Source organism: Lagopus muta, chromosome 8 (genome assembly GCF_023343835.1).
Source record: "Lagopus muta isolate bLagMut1 chromosome 8, bLagMut1 primary, whole genome shotgun sequence".
Classification (NCBI taxonomy): domain Eukaryota; kingdom Metazoa; phylum Chordata; class Aves; order Galliformes; family Phasianidae; genus Lagopus; species Lagopus muta.
The window spans coordinates 30,936,805-30,953,696 of record NC_064440.1 but is presented as its reverse complement, the minus strand read 5'-3'; the positions used below and the strand labels follow the sequence as shown (position 1 = coordinate 30,953,696).

At 41.8% G+C, this 16,892-nt stretch overlaps 1 long non-coding RNA gene across 1 annotated transcript in view; it reads right to left on the bottom strand.

The window, feature by feature from the left end:
• LOC125697153 (uncharacterized) overlaps nt 1-16,892 on the bottom strand; it is a 124,740-nt gene continuing 107,848 nt past the window's right edge. The window contains exons 8-9 of the long non-coding RNA XR_007378696.1: nt 4,346-4,449; nt 1-113 (exon numbers count right to left, since the gene is read on the bottom strand). This is a non-coding gene — a long non-coding RNA (uncharacterized LOC125697153). The remainder of the gene's footprint in view (nt 114-4,345; nt 4,450-16,892) is intronic.

The following is a 16,892-nucleotide window of genomic DNA, read 5'->3' as shown; positions in this document are numbered from 1 at the left end:
GATGCCAGCCTCTATTGTCTTGTGGTAGAGTCATCTTTGGAAATGTCTCCAGAGCGTTATGTAGCCCTGAGCAGGTGCAATTGACGAGCAGATCAGTGCATCCATTGAAAAGCCTGAAAAAGACAAAGGTAGATGGGAGATGAGAGCTTGACACTGTGGGCTAATTCAGGAAGCACAACTGAATAAATGAGAAATTCCACTTCTCTTGACAAGTTTTTTGAGGGAGCGTATTCATTCAAGTTTTCCCAAGGTGAAGAGACCCAATCAGATATATTCAACCTAGCAATCATTGACTGCACTGCAAGCTTTTCTTCTTTTGTTGTTTGCTTAGAAGTACCCATGTAAAATAAACTATATTCTCTAATAGCTTTTGTTTTGGCAACTTAAACTTCGTCTAAGTGTTGAGACAGGTGGGTAGCAAAACGTTAACTTACATTTTTTCTCCTGGGTGGGTATTTGCCGCAGTGACATGATTTGTGCTTACATGCCTTTACACGTGTTTACATGTGCTCACACGCTCTTACAAGCCTTTACACACCTATACGCGCGCTTTCACGGACATACACGAGATTGCATGCATGCCTTTACTCGCCTTTACAGACGCATACACCTTTACATGTGCTTACAGGTGCTTCAATGCCTGCACACAACTTTAAACACGCTTACACAGCTTGACACACACATACACGTGCTTACACTCATTTACACCCCTTCACACGCTTACACATCTTTACATGCACTTACATGAACAAACACACCTTTACACATCATTCAACACCTGTGGACACTGGTACACGCACTTACACACCTTTCCATGTGCTTACATGCCTTTCACAACTTTGCACGCTCTTACATGCTGCTGTAAGCATTTGCATACTCTTGAATTCTTTTGCAGGCTCTTACACGCCCTTACACACATTTGCACGGTCTTGCACACATCTGCACGCTCTTAAAATGGTCCAACACACTTTTACACGAGTTAGAACACTCTTACATGCAGTTGCACTCTTACACGCATTTGCACACTCTTACAGGCCTTTGCACGCTCTTAAACGCCGTTGCACGCTCTTGCACGCCTTTGCACGCTCTTACACGCCGTTGCACACCTTTACACGCTCTTACACACCGTTGCACGCCTTTGCACGCTCTTGCACACCGTTGCACGCTGCTGCACACCGTTGCACGCCTTTGCATGCTCTTGCACGCCTTTGCACGCTGTTGGACGCGGTTGCACGCTCTTACACGCCGCTGCATGCCTTTGCACATTCTTGCACACCGTTGCACACGTTTGAACGCTCTTACACACCGTTACACGGTCTTGCACGCTGTTGCACACCTTTACACGCTCTTGCAAGCCGTTGCACACTCTTCCACGCCTTCGCACGCTCTTGCATGCCATTACACACCTTTGCACGCTCTTGCACGCCGTTGCACGACACTGCACGCTGTTGCACGCTGTTGCACGTCGTTGCATGCTCTTGCACGCCGTTGCACGCCGTTGCACGCCGTTGCACGCCGTTGCACGCTCTTGCACGCCTTTGCACGCTCTTGCACGCTGTTGCACGCCTTTGCATGCTCTTGCACGCCGTTGCACGCCTTTGCACGCCGTTGCACGCTCTTGCACGCCTTTGCACGCCGTTGCACGCTCTTGCACACTGTTACACAACTTTGCACGCCGTTGCACGCCGTTGCACGCTCTTGCACGCCGTTGCACGCCGTTGCACGCTCTTGCACACTGTTACACAACTTTGCACGCCTTTGCACGCTGTTGCACGCTCTTGCACGCCGTTGCACACCTTTGCACGCTCTTGCACACTGTTACACACCTTTGCATGCTCTTGCATGCTGTTGCACGCCGTTGCACGCTGTTGCACACTCTTGCACGCCGTTGCACGCTCTTGCACGCCGTTGCACGCCGTTGCACGCTCTTGCACACTGTTACACACCTTTGCATGCTCTTGCATGCTGTTGCACGCCGTTGCACGCTGTTGCACACTCTTGCACGCCGTTGCACGCTCTTGCACGCCGTTGCACACCTTTGCACGCTCTTGCATGCCGTTGCACGCTCTTGCACACCGTTGCACGCTCTTGCACACTGTTACACGCTCTTGCACACTGTTACACACCTTTGCACGCTCTTGCACGCCTTTGCACGCCGTTGCACGCCATGCATTACTCTTACAGGTGTTTAACAGCGTGCAACGGCGTGCAACGGCGTGCAACAGCGTGCAAAGGTGTGTAACAGTGTGCAAGAGCGTGCAACGGCGTGCAAGAGCGTGCAACGGCGTGCAAGAGCGTGTAACGGCGTACAAGAGCGTGCAACGGCGTGCAAGAGCGTGCAACGGCGTGCAACGGCGTGCAAGAGCGTGCAAAGGTGTGTAACAGTGTGCAAGAGTGTGCAACGGCGTGCAAAGGCGTGCAAGAGCGTGCAAAGTTGTGCAACGGCGTGCAAGAGCGTGCAACGGCGTGCAAGAGCGTGCAACGGCGTGCAAGAGCGTGCAAAGGTGTGTAACGGCGTGCTAGAGCGTGCAAAGGTGTGTAACGGTGTGCAAGAGCATGCAACGGCGTGGAAGAGCGTGCAAAGGTGTGCAAGAGCGTGCAATGGCGTGCAAGAGCGTGCAAGAGCGTGTAACAGTGTGCAAGAGCGTGCAATGGCGTGCAACGGCGTGCAAGAGCGTGCAACGGCATGCAAGAGCGTGCAACGGCGTGTAACAGTGTGCAAGAGCGTGCAACGGCGTGCAAAGGCGTGCAAGAGCGTGCAAGAGCGTGCAACGGCGTGCAAAGTTGTGCAACTTCGTGCAAGAGCGTGTAACGGCGTGCAAGAGCGTGCAACGGCGTGCAAGAGCGTGCAAAGGTGTGTAACGGCGTGCTAGAGCGTGCAAAGGTGTGTAACGGTGTGCAAGAGCATGCAACGGCGTGGAAGAGCGTGCAAAGGTGTGCAAGAGCATGCAAAGGCGTGCAACGGCGTGCAACGGCGTGCAAGAGCGTGCAAAGGCGTGCAACGGTGTGTAACGGTGTGTAAGAGCGTGCAACGGCGTGCAAGAGCGTGCAACGGCATGCAATGGCGTGCAAAGTTGTGCAACGGCGTGCAAGAGCGTGCAAAGGCATGCAAGAGCGTGCAAAGGCGTGTAACGGCGTGCAAGGGCGTGCAAAGGCGTGCAACGGCGTGCAAGAGCATGCAAAGGCGTGCAAAGGCGTGCAAGAGCGTGCAAAGGCGTGCAAGAGCGTGCAAAGGTGTGTAACGGTGTGTAAGAGCGTGCAAAGGCGTGCAAGAGCGTGCAAAGGCGTGTAACGGCGTGTAAGAGCGTGCAACGGCGTGTAAGAGCGTGCAACGGCGTGCAAAGGTGTGCAAAGGCGTGCAACGGTGTGGAAGAGCGTGCAACGGCGTGCAACATCGCGTAAGAGCGTGCAAGAGCGTGCAAACGCGTGCAACGGCATGTAAGCGCATGCAAAGGCGTGCAAATGCATGCAACAGTGTGCAAACGCGTGCAATAGTGTGCAAAGGCGTGTAAGAGCGTGCAAGAGCATGCAAGAGCGTGCAACAGTTTGCAAAGGCGTGCAATGGCGTGTAAGAGTGTGCAACAACGTGCAACAGCATGCAACGGTGTGTAAGAGTGTGCAAAGGCGTGCAGCAGCATGCAACAGTGTCTAACAGCATGTAACAGTGTGTAACAGTGTGCAAGATTGTGCAAACGTGTGTAAGAGCATGCAAACACGTGTAAGAGTGTGCAACGGCATGTAAGAGTGTGGAAACGCGTATTACAGTGTGCTAGAGTGTGTAAAAGCATGCAAACACGTGCAAGAACATGTACGAGCATGGAATCGCGTGTAAGAGCGTGCAATAGCGTGTTAGAGCATGCGAACGTGTGTAACAGCGTGCAAACACGTGCAGGAATGCATAACAGCGTGCAGGAGCGTGCAAACACATGTAAGAGCGTGCAACAGCATGTAAGAGTGTAATGTGTGTAATGTGTAATGCATGTCCTTTATCTGTGAGGGATCCTATAAAATTGCTACCATCTATTTACTAGAGACAGCTAAAAGAATCCAAAACTCTTACATTAATAGAAGTAGCAATTCCAATCATAACAGAAAACAAATCAAAAAGCAGAACATATGTGGCAATCCTGTAGCCTTTTTCTATTAGTCGGTTCAAATCCCAAGTGTTTAAAATTTACTTGCTCTAATTTAAGACGAAAAGAATCCAGAAATAATTATTAAGCCTGTAGTACTGTACCTGGTAGCAGGCATATGCTTTTCAGCAGGTGTTGCTGTTTTGGTATGTTTTGAACTCATACACAGAAGAGAACAAGGGCTATAATTTCTCACACACTGCACTACTTACCCTGATCTTCTGAGGGACGGGGGTACGCAGAAACACTGACAGTGTTATTTCTCACATTACCTCTTGGTGAGATTCCTTGTTACACTCACAATATTAACAACCTGCTGAATACAAGATGGTTTTAACATTTATTGCAAATAGGTGCTACCACATTTCAAGGATCATCTCATAAATTGACTGTTAGAAAGCTCATGGGCCAAACAATTTGAGATGCCTGAGCTTCCCCGTGTGAAATTCTTCACACTTTCAGATTGTTCAGTTCAGATTCACTACTGTCACTGTACTTCAGTCCCACATAGGTTATTTATGCTATTATGTGGAGGTAGCATAGTAATCATTCCAGATGGAACACGAGTGAATCTAAAGAGAGGTTCCCATCTCTTAATCCCCAAAACTTTCAGAACATCAGCTATCCAGAACATACCAAATACTGAAAAATATCTGTTTAATGGAAAAGAAAAACAACAACAGCAACAAAAACAAAAACCCAAAACAGCTATTTTATAAAATAGTCATTTTGGCACCCTGAATATACAATGGTTTGGACAGCTTTCACCTTGTAGAGCATCTGCTATTTTTGTGTATATTTTAAATTACTCCTAATGAGAAGAGTTTCTAGCCTGTCCTTGCAGTGTTAAATATAAATAAGCAGCCATTCCAAACATTACAAAATAGAATATCTTTCTCTATTCACTGTAATAGAACCAATTTGCTGCAATTGTGTCATTAAACGCCAAATGCAGCTAGTATGAAAAATGAGAGCAGCTTGGCCATTTTTCTCTGGTCCTGTCATCTGAACACAACTGCCTGCAAGAAGGAATACCGTCATCCATATGCTTTCTGTCAGCCTGCATGACAAATGCAACGCGGTCTTTGTGCTTCCAGCAAATATACAGAGAAAATGATATACAAAGCCTCATCTTGTTCCGATTTTTGGAGAGAAGGCATTACACAGAAAAAAATGTATCATCTGCACATTGATCAGCATATTCAATCATTGCAGCTGGGAGCTTTCTTTTTTTCATTTCAATTCTACAGACTTTGAAGCCAAACGAAATATATTTTTGAGTCATTGGGAACCAACGGTCCTGTGATCTCCATCCATCAATATGTGCAGTGTGACCGCTCAGTCAGGGCGCACACACGCTCTCAGGCCTTGCAGTACCAGCAGTTTCCCCTCCTTACAACAGCTGGGTCAGCAACAAGACAAGAACCAAGGTAACAGAGATGCTTGCTGTCCTAGGCCACAAACATTCCCTGAACTTACAGGGGAAAGTACCTCATACAGATTGCTGTTATTTCCATTACCTTTCAGTGACTTCCCAGTTTGACTACAAGGCAGAATTCATTTTCTAAGTGACTCTTTGATCCAAATGATAGCTCAAAATAAATAAATAAATAAATAAATAAAATCAGGATGATCATAGATTTAGCTTTCCGGATTGCAGTGACAATACCAAAGACCACAGCCAAGCAAAAAAAAACCACCAAGATGACCATGGATTCATAGATAATATATTTAGCTTACTGCACTGCAGTGACAGTTTATTGGATGTGGTATTAAGTTCACTAGGAGCTGAGGGAAAAAAAAAAAACAAAAACAAAACCTGATCATAGATTCAGCTTCTTACAATGCAATGACAATGAACCAGAGACTACCTCCAATCAACTAAGATCTGTGCGAAAGAAACCACCAAGATTATCATGGATTCATAGATCATACATTCAGCCTACCACAGTGCAATGCCAACAAACCAAAGACGACACCCAATCAGCTAAGATGTGTGCAAAAAAAAACACCAAGCTGATCATGGATTCATAGATCATAGCTTCAGCTTCCTACGTTGCAATGACAGTTTATTGGATCTGGTCTTAGGTTCACTAAGATCTGTACAAACAAAAAAAGAAACAAGCTGATCGTGGATTCATAGATCATAGATTCAGCTTCTTACAATGTAATGACAATGAACCAAAGACCACACCAGTCAACTAAGATCTGTGCAAAAAAACCACCAAGGTGATCACAGATTCATAGAACATGTTTTTAGCTTACTACACTGCAGTGACAATGAACCAGAGACCACATCCAGGCAACTACAATCTGTGCAAAAAAACCACCAAGCTGATCATGGATTCATAGATCATAGATTCAGCTTCCTACATCGCAATGAAAGGTTATTGGATGTTGTCTTAAGTTCACTCAGATCTGTGAAAAAAATACCACCAAGATGATCGTGAATTTCTAGATCATACATTCAGCTTCCCACACTGCAATGACAATTAACCAAAGATCACAACCAATCAACTAAGATCTGTGCAAAAAAACCCACCAAGCTGATCGTGGATTCATAGATCATAGATTCAGTTTTCCACATTGCAGTGATAACGAACCAAAGGCCACAGCCAATCAACTAAGATCTGTGCTCTTGATGATTTCTGCATTTCCATTTTACTTGCCTTGTTCTGCAAGATAAGGCTTCTATAGAAACATAAGCTGATTGATTGAAAAATATTGTGTAACAGTAAATATACTGGAGAAAATTAATAATGTTATGCTCATCCTAAAAAGAAAGGACACATTACTGAGACCTGAAGCTACTTGGAGTGGAAAAAAAAAACACCTCTAAAAAGAATCAGTTTCCCACTATATGTCTGACTTAGGACAGCATCCCTAAAGCCCACAGAGTGATATTACCCTGTCTGGTTGACCAGAGAGACTGTAGATGGCTAGAGGGTTATCTTTATGCTTTTAGGCAACTAAATCTAGAAGGTATTAATGCTAATAAAATAATTAACCTTTTAACTGATATTTCATGTTTATCACACAATCATTTTCTCTTTTAACTTCTTTCAAATTTTTGAAGCAATATATAACTATTAATATTCAGAAGCATTTCACAACTGCTAGGTAACTCTGGCAGCATTTACTCTTCCAGAAGAACACCACTGAAGTAGAAGATGCTAGTTGGTTATCTTATTATAGGGACTATTTTTGAAAAACTCCTCTAAAATCCATACGCACAGTAACCGCTATTTGTGAGAGAAAATAGTTGCCCATGTGTGCAATTGTTTCTGATGAATACTGAAATAGACATCTGCATAGACAAATGGATGCACATGCCAATTTCCTCCTAAGCTTTATAGACAGAGGATTGATCCAAAAACCACAAGAGCTTTTTGGAATTATTCCCATTCATTTCAGGGATTTTGCCCACAGATGTTATTTCCAATCTTACTTCACTGCTCTTATTTAGACTTACAGCATAGTAAACCTGATATTAAATCAAATCAAGCTCAAATACTCTAAAAGCAGGGATAATCTCTAAGCAGGGAAAGCTTGATAGTCACTAAAGTAAGCAAGCATGAATCATTAGGTACCTTCTCCTGCAGTGGATATTTCCAAGCAAAGGTCAGTCTCACACACATACGCACAGGGCACTGTGAGCAGCCTACCTGCACGTGCCATGTTCACATCAGGGGTCAGGTCTTGAGCAGAGCAAATACGGCCAAGCAGGTGGCAGGGCAGCAGTTACCTCTGGAACTGCTCAAGTAGCACAGGAATGGATTTTCCTCTAGAAAACCTCCTTCCCTTTCGCTTTCGCTTTCGCTTTCGCTTTCGCTTTCCCTTTCCCTTTCCCTTTCCCTTTCCTTTCCCTTCCCTTTCCCTTCCCCTTTCCCTTCTTCTGGGCTAGCTGATTACAGTTTGAGCATGTTTAACTCACACCTGATTGCGTGCAATATAGAAGGGTCCAAAAGGGATAGTTTATAAAGGAGATAAATTTATATAGAGTAGCCAAGTGCCTACTAAGGGAAAATACAGCCATCTATAAATATTTAGAATTAAACAGCAAAGAAAGTATAACTGCAAATAAATAAAAACAAGGGAAGATAAAAACCAAGAAGGCATGATGCTTAGCAGCACAGCCAGATATAGAGAAAGAGGCACAATGCCTGTACGAAGTTCTGTACCAACAAATATTCATCTACAGTCGGTCAAAGTCTACAATCTCAAACACTGTTCATGAAGCATCAGAGGATAGCTAATAGGTTCAATTAATAATCTTACACTTCTAGTTTTCAGTTACAGTTTAAGACAAGTATCTACAGATGTCTGCTCTTCCTATCTATTAGAAAGCTGTATCTGGTCAAAGTAGCAAAACAGTCGATAATTCACCAAAATAGGCATTACTACACTTGAAACATAATTTTATACTAATAACGTGCTGAAAACATCTTTATTGTCTCTCTACGGGATTTGATTTCTATCCCCCCTCCTGTATGTTTATGAGCACTTCTGTATATAAACGCGTATATACGACACATGCACCTTGTGCAGGGATTACGGGGTGCACCCCTTCCTTGATCTGGCAAACAGGTTTGATTTGGTACAGTTAGGATATTGACACAGATTGCACGTTGCCTTCCAATTCCACCAGTTTAAGAGGAGGAAATATTCCATTGCCTCTATTCAGAATACAACACCATCACAAAGAAAGATTAAGCAAAATGTTTGTAATATTTCCAATGAAACTTTAATCAGTTTTGTGATGGTGCCCCCCTCCCTTAGCACGTCTCACTGGAGTGCTTTATAGCCAGATGCTGTGCCACAGACTGGTGCTTTTTGCCACATCCCATCAGCCACAGCTGATCATTTCCACTGAGCTCAGTCTCATTGTAGTATTCAGCACTCTCGAGATACCTCCAAAACACTGCATCTTTCACAGTCATACATACTCATTTTTAATTACAGACAGGCTTAGATCAGAAGCTCATTTTAATCAGTACATAGGGAAGAATTCTGTCTTATTTTAGACAAATTAAGGTATCTAATTCCTGAAGAATAAAGCATGATTGAGGAGAGGGAAGGCCATGTTGCTTTTTCCAGTTTTGGTCAAGAAGCACCAAACGATTCCAGCATACAGACAACTTGGGCTCACACTCAAGCTTTTCCACATATTGCAGGAAATGCTGAGGTTGTGCAAGGAGACTGTCACAGCATCTCTCAACAAAAGACACCTGCTTGTTTTTTTTTTCTTTTAACAGAAATTAAAATTATACCCTTGCAAGAATTTATCACAATTACTGCACATACTTTTCCCCAGGCTACAGACAATATTGCACAGAGATCACCTTTGGAATATCTAAAGTCTATCTATCAGTATTCTTCCTTTCAAAATTCTTCTAAAAAGTTAAAAACAAACAAACAAAAAAGCTACACTGCTCATCAGTTTACACTTCTGGATGCAGATAAGCTTGAAAGAATAGAAAAGGGTGAAGAACAGAAAGCAATACCAAGAGAAGTGAACAATGGGTATTTCTCTGCAATTTATTGTATGAAGATTTTAGTAGAGAGTTAGTAAATTAATGTGTATGTTGGGAGTAAGAAGTACAGTGAGTCTTTTGGAAAAGCATTATTTTACTGATGTGACTTTTTTGTCTTAATTATGTAGGGCTGGGTGTGAGAATTCATTTATATTAAAAATGTTCCTATGCTTTTATTGTACGCCCTTAAAGTATTAAATTTATAATCTCTAGAGTACAGAGAAATAACTCTGAATAATCCTAGTTACAACTTAGCTTCATCTTGGTTGAACTGCTAAATTCTGAAGTGGCTATTGCCTGTATATATTGAAAAATAAATGATGAGATCTTAATCACTTCTTGTAATCTGTTGCTTTCATAGGCAGCAAACACCATAACCTCTATGTCACACTACGTTTTTTATGCCTTATCTCCTACTCAGTTATTAGATTTCCTCTCAGAGAACAGTGTTTTGTTTTCTAAGTATGCATAAAAATAGAGTGGAATATCAGAAAGAATTAAGGGGTTTCTGTAATGCTTTTGGAAAACTTGTGGTTACTTTAAATAGTTCCCTTATTCTCATAAAATCATAATCATTCCCATTCTCAGTTCGAATTAAGTGGAAAATGTCAAGTCTTACATTCATTGAAATTTCTTACTTAAATGTGAATGTGACCACAACAGGCTTCGAGCGTAGATAACTGCTTAACCTAGAAAACATTTCAAGTACAGTAGTTACGTCTTTACTGTAGGCAGAGCCTACAGCACTGCTGCTATGCATTTATCAGCATATGTAAAAGTAATGAATACATAGGAGAAAAGTTCCTAGCTCAAAATGAGTCCCGGAAAGCATGATTTTACCCTTCCTTTTGGCTGATAACATCCAACTTTTGTTTTTGCTGGCCTGTTATTTTGATCTTACTGAATGAATTCCCAGATGGGAATTTTACTGAGCAATTGACTGAGAAAACTTTCAAAACCAGTTACTCTGACCTTCCCAATATAAATAGTAGCAATTAATGTGAAATTTAAATTTTTATATCCTCCTTTATTGTTGTTGCCCTGCCCCCATTACTTTTAGCGGTGCTCGTTATTTTTCACTTGTCTCAGAAGTTAATCTCTACTTTTTGCAGAGCAGCACGGAGTAACTGACACTGTATGGCTGATGTAACAATCAGAACGACCGTTTCAGTCTGAGTTTAAGGAATGACTGATCTCTGCTCTGTGCTGAACACCATGTGATTCCATAGATTAGAGACAGTAATAGAGAAATAGTAGAGAAATAGCCCAAAGAGAAATAGTAGAGAAAGTAGCCCAAAAGTAGAATGTGCTGACAGCTACCAATCAGCCAATGCATTTTTAGTTTCTGCATAACATGAGGATTTCTCAGCAGATGAAGGAACTAAGAAGCTGTGCAGTATACGTTACCAATAAATGAAGTAAGAAGTTATGCAGTATGCATTACGCAACTACATTTTCCAATTTGTCAAGGAAAACTTGCATTCTACATCACTTGTCCCACTGCAGCGTACCAGCATACTTCCTCTTTGGTACGGGGTTCATTTGGTTAAAACAACCAACAAACAGAATGTCCTGAAGTAATTTATGGCATTTCATTTAACTATTTCATAGAAGTGGCCTATATTCCACTTTTCATTATGTTAGACTACATTTTGCACCCTCAGATGACCGAGTCTAGGCTTTTCTCAAGATGATGAGAAACCTTTCACAGAACATCGAGCGTCCAAAGAAGTCATAGAGATGGGCAAGATGATCACATTCTTCATTTCCTAATTCCATTTACAGCCACTACAGTATAAACAAACCACAGTATATCTTTTATCTGTGTGTTATCAGCCAAAACAAGACAATGACCACTATTCTGTCCCATTAAATCACATCCTGCCACAGCTCTTTAAAGTCAAAAACAGTTTTGCTGTCGTTGATATTAAAAGCAGCAACCCTTTTAAAGTTTTTAACAACATCTAAAACTGCAGGCAGACCTCCAGTACCTCTTTATGAAAAGAATGGAAAAAATCAGGTTGGAAATCTTAAAAAATAGAAGTTTACTATTGAAATGGAAATGATTTTTTTTTTTTTTCCTGACAGGCTTATTCTCATTCCTTGACACTTTTACATTTAAAAAAAAAACATGTTTCGTTTTATTGGATTATTGTGGTCAATTAATGCTATTGTAACACTGCAACTAATGACAAAAACATCTATTTTGCACCTAGTAATTATTTAAACCAGTAATTTAAGCTGATCTGTGTGATGAACCTATTACTTACTGAAACTGCACATAGCCAGGTATTTCTGCATGAACTAAGATATTATTTTCAGGTTTGATTTTTTTGTTTCAATGCTTATCCTTTACTAAATATTTGATTTTCCTTCTAAAAGAGCTATAGTCCTATTCTGTTAAATCCATTAGCTCAGTGCTACAACTCCATTGTCCTGATACTAGGAATGAGAATCTATGTAGATTGCTCCAAAAGTAATGCCTCCTATTTACTTCCAAGGAAACTACGACACACACCAAGAGCACAATGACACCATTTGTTGGAGCAAATTCTCAGCTGTGCTCTTTTTCAACATGGCCACCACCACAAGCTATACATATTCACCAGCAATGAACAAGCGCCTGCGTGCCAGCTTAGAAGTATCTGCATGGCTGTCCTGAATGTGGTTTGTCTTTCACGTTGCTGTCTCTGCTGCTGAAACACATCACCCTCCACCTCCCCATGCTCACATCCACTGTTTGGTCACCGTAAGTGTCCAGCAAATGTCAGTGGATACCATTTTTTCTGCACGGAGAAATTCAGTAACACACCTTTGCTTCATCTGCACTTCCACATCAGATGCCATTCTGTCACCCACCCCTCTGCTGCCTTCTGTCACACAGCAACAACAAACAACAGAATACTTGCGGAAGGTTCGGCCTCTACGCGTATACCCCCATCTGCCTCAGAAGTCACGGGCCAACAAAATAAAATAGGAGGCATTTCCTTTGGAGCAGCCCTCATGCAGTGCAGGAAGTCAGTATTATATCTAAGAAATCACTTGAGTAACAGAAGCATTTTTTTTTCCAGTGCAGTAATTAACAGGATGCGCAAAGACATGCCACCTAAGGTAGCATCCATCCCCTGTTATACATGGAACAACATCCTGAAATACAAACACCTCACTAAATTGCTATATGTTGGACTTCACCACAGAATACGGAAAATTCTATTTTATATTTTCTAAAAGCAAAGTTACATTCTAGAAAACAAACCTAACTGAATTTTTGGACCATGTATTTCAAAAGTGATGAATATTTCTCGTATTGTCATGATCTGTGGTACTTACTTGCAGTAACAAATACAAAGGCACATGGTCCAGACCCTTTATCTACGAAATAAATTGACCTCGAGAGTCCTGCTTTAGCTTTGCACAGAGAGTTCAGTGAGGCAACTCAGTCCCATTTAAGATTCTTTGCAATGTTCTTTTTTTTTTGGTGCTTGTGTGTAGAATTTTAGATTTCATTGCTTTTCTCTACAGTTTTTAGACTGTGAAGAACATTTTTGAAAACATCCTTATGAAGATACTACTAAAGGTATACTAAAGAGGGGTGTTCTGGAAAACATCCTTTATGACAGAAATCACTCACACTGCCACCACAAGGTGGTGGGGTTTTTTTTTGCTCAGGTGACATCTTTATCGAAGTAGTTAATCTGTATGATAAGGGAGGTACGAAGACCTAGAGAGACAAAGCCAAGTCATGGCATTACGCTCACACGAAGGGAGATGTTAGACTATCATAGACGATTGTTTTATTTACCCTGTGTTTTCCTATCAGAGTGCTACAAGAGAAATTTTTGCAGCTAGAAACCTACTTCTCTTTGAAAGAGATTCTATGTAATTGCTTTTAAGGCAGCTAATAGCAAACTGTTAGAAAAGCATGTAGGTATAACAGAAACTATGCTTCTTAAGTGAAAATAAAAGCATGCTAGTTTATTCAAAACCATAGCAGAGGGAATTAAAAGGAATAACACAACATACCAAGTGCCGTTACCATGAAGTTAACATGGAGCACACCACACATGATGCTGAAATACTGGACCGTGCAGAGCAAAATGCTTTCTTCTTTCTAAGTATTCAGAGATATTTTCTGTCCAGTCATGTATAAAATTCCACTTTGTATTAAGCTCTTATGTAGCATGCCAATAAATAAATAACAAACCCCCCTTGGCAATATACATTACCTTGCTCTGAATTGCTATAAATTTTTCACATAATTCAGTTGCTCTCGTGTTCTGGGAACATACAGACAAACTGTTCACTGTACAGTCATTTGCAGCACAAATCATTTGTTACACCCATTCTACTGAGAACTCTTTCTCCCCATACACACGCATATCAAGCTTTTGATATATTTCTGGGACAATTTTTCCTGAATTCACTGGATTTCAGTCCAGGTGCATCCCTTGCTATGTCTGAGTGGTATTACTTGCTAGCTTTAATCCTTTAAAATGCCAGGAGGTAGGGAAGCATATTTCTGAGAAAGTGGAATCCCTCCAAATACTTTTGTGATGCAAAACAAACAAAAATCAACAGAATTCAGAAAGAAGCCTCTACAGTTTTTCCAGTAACAGGGATTCCATTGGAAAAAAAATAAATAAATCTAGAAAAAAAAAAGTCTTCTATTACTGGTGCATTTGAGAGCTCAAAAGCATCATGAATATAGCTCAGTCATCTGAGTAAACTGAGCTCTTTCCTGTAGGGAAGATCATACCTAGCAGAGTACCTCCAAGAGAATACATCCCATTCTTCGTTCCTTTGCTCTGTTTTTTTAATCTGGCTCAACAATAGCATTTTTCACTTTCACATCACATGGTTGGTTGTTTTTTTTTCCTCACAATTCACGCGTTCACCACATACAGCAGCTTCTGCTTAGAGTAAAAGGCCTTCCGTGCACTGCTCCAACCATTTCTGTCTCAGACATATCCAGAACACTGCTTACTCCAACTACCCTGAACTCTCTCTATAACCTACTTGTTCCTTTGGCATTGCTTTAGAGGAGAAAGTGACAAAGCCTCTGAGCCTGTGCAATTTCTGTGCTTCAGCAGCTCTTCCCTGAATACTTTCAATGCCTGTAAATCAGATACTTCTTGCTCTGCTTTCGTAACGTAAAGGGATGGAAAGGAGAAGATAAAGATGACTCTCAGAAGTGCTGAGAATTCATCAGAGTTGGCTGACATTAGGTGCTCTGCTGCTGCCAAATTTATGGGAACCTGAATTGAAACTGCAGATCTGTACTCCTGAAAAGTAGGTGCAAACAGGGCTCACCAGGTAGTCTATATTTACTTATTTCTTGCTTACTAGTTTTGGCTTCTTACGGAGCTTGTGTTCATCCAACCGCACAGAACAACTCAGGTACACCCTAACTCAACAGTGCAATTCAGACTATTTACCGTAATCTTCCTGGCTTTCCAAATCCATAAAACACCACATAAATTACTGCACAAGGGTATTGTGAGAGTATTTACAAAAACAAAAGATTTGCAGAACATCTGTAAAAAAAGCCAATTCTCCTTTGGAGTGACTGTTTTCTTCCCTATTGATTTGTAACCACAGCATGAAATCCAGAAACTTAACTAAGCATTTGCTTTCCAAGAGGGGAGGATACGAACACTGGAAACATCAGTGTTGTTCACTATATAATTACTCACATTCCAAAATCACAGATACAAGCTTGACAGTGTAGGATGCATCCTCCAGCACACTCACAATTTCTTAATATGAGTTAAATCTGACACAAAAAACTAACATCTTGTGTTGGAGCCACATTGCTCAGGCCACTGAGGTTAATGAGTCTGGGGTCAATGCTCAGGTCAGAAAACACCAAAAACTAAAGCAAGCACAGTCAGAAACACAAAGTTAATGCAATCTTATTTCTGTCCTGTGATTCAACACTTCCCTTAAGAAGAGTCCTGGAAAGGTTTACTGCTGGCAGCCTTTTAACGGAATGACTAAGTAACACCTGCAAGATCTGCTCCTTAAATACGGATTAGTTACATAAAAGTAGCATTAAGTATTTGTTTTATCCAGATATATCTACATTTTATGCATATTAATTAATTCAATTAAATATAGGTATATAAGCTACAGAAGACATTCCACAACTTAATTTCCACTTTACATCTGATTTTTAGAAAGAAAAAAGACAAAATGGCAAGCCCTTTTTCCTCATGAGATACAACCCCAAGCACTGTTTTCAACAGCCAGCTCCGTTATTTCACACCCAGACACGTGCTCTAACTGGGGGCAGGAATAAAGCACAGAGCTGTCGAGCTTAAAGGTATTCAGGGATCTTAATTTTTCTATAAGTCATACAGGGAAATGTAACCTGCTCTTTAGCTTCTAGTTCTGTAAAATTGCTGTCATAACGCTGAATAATAGCATTAAGTAGTCTCTGTGAGACAGTGGAACAGCGATCTTAGGCTCTGGGAACGTTACGGCTGTAGTTGACTTTCACACCCACGCTGCCAGACTTCCACAACAAGCAGCGTGCCCGTGAATTGGCATGAAATTCAGAGTGGCTCTCACCCCTACAGTGTGAAGGAATAATTCACAGCTCTGAGCCTCTCCAGATCCTGAGAGCATCAGGCGGGAGCCCCAGCAGACCCAGCCTGGCAGACGGACGGCTGCATGCACAGCTTGGGCTCACCAGACGGGCCCACGCAGTGTGAGAATTCAGCTCCAGTGCTAAGTGTCACTACTACACTGATATCAAGAGCAAAATTATTTTTTCTCAAGTCTTGGGGGAACACCAGCTCCCAAATACGTGTGCTTTCACCTGTAATCGATGCCTGTCAGGCTGATGACAGACTAGTTCTGATCCTCGGTGAGGCTGAAGATGTTATTCTGGTGAAACAAAACCACAAATGGCAGCATCCATTTGTGTTTGGCTTTGCCTCAGTGTCGCCACTTTAATAGATAACAATATCTTGCAGGGAAATTCAGAGAATTGGGAAAGACCTCCAAGATGATCAAGGTCAACCACCAACCTGACCTACCATGAGATGTCTGGAGGTGGCAGCTAAGGGACACGTGGTGAGTTCTTGCACATTCTTGCACAAACAAGAGAACAAAAATTACACAACTGAAAAGTATTTTGCAAATGGAAGAGAAATGCTATCCCTCTCCAAGATGCAGTAATTTTCATGGAAAAAGTTTCCAAAGTGTTATAGGTGGGAGACTA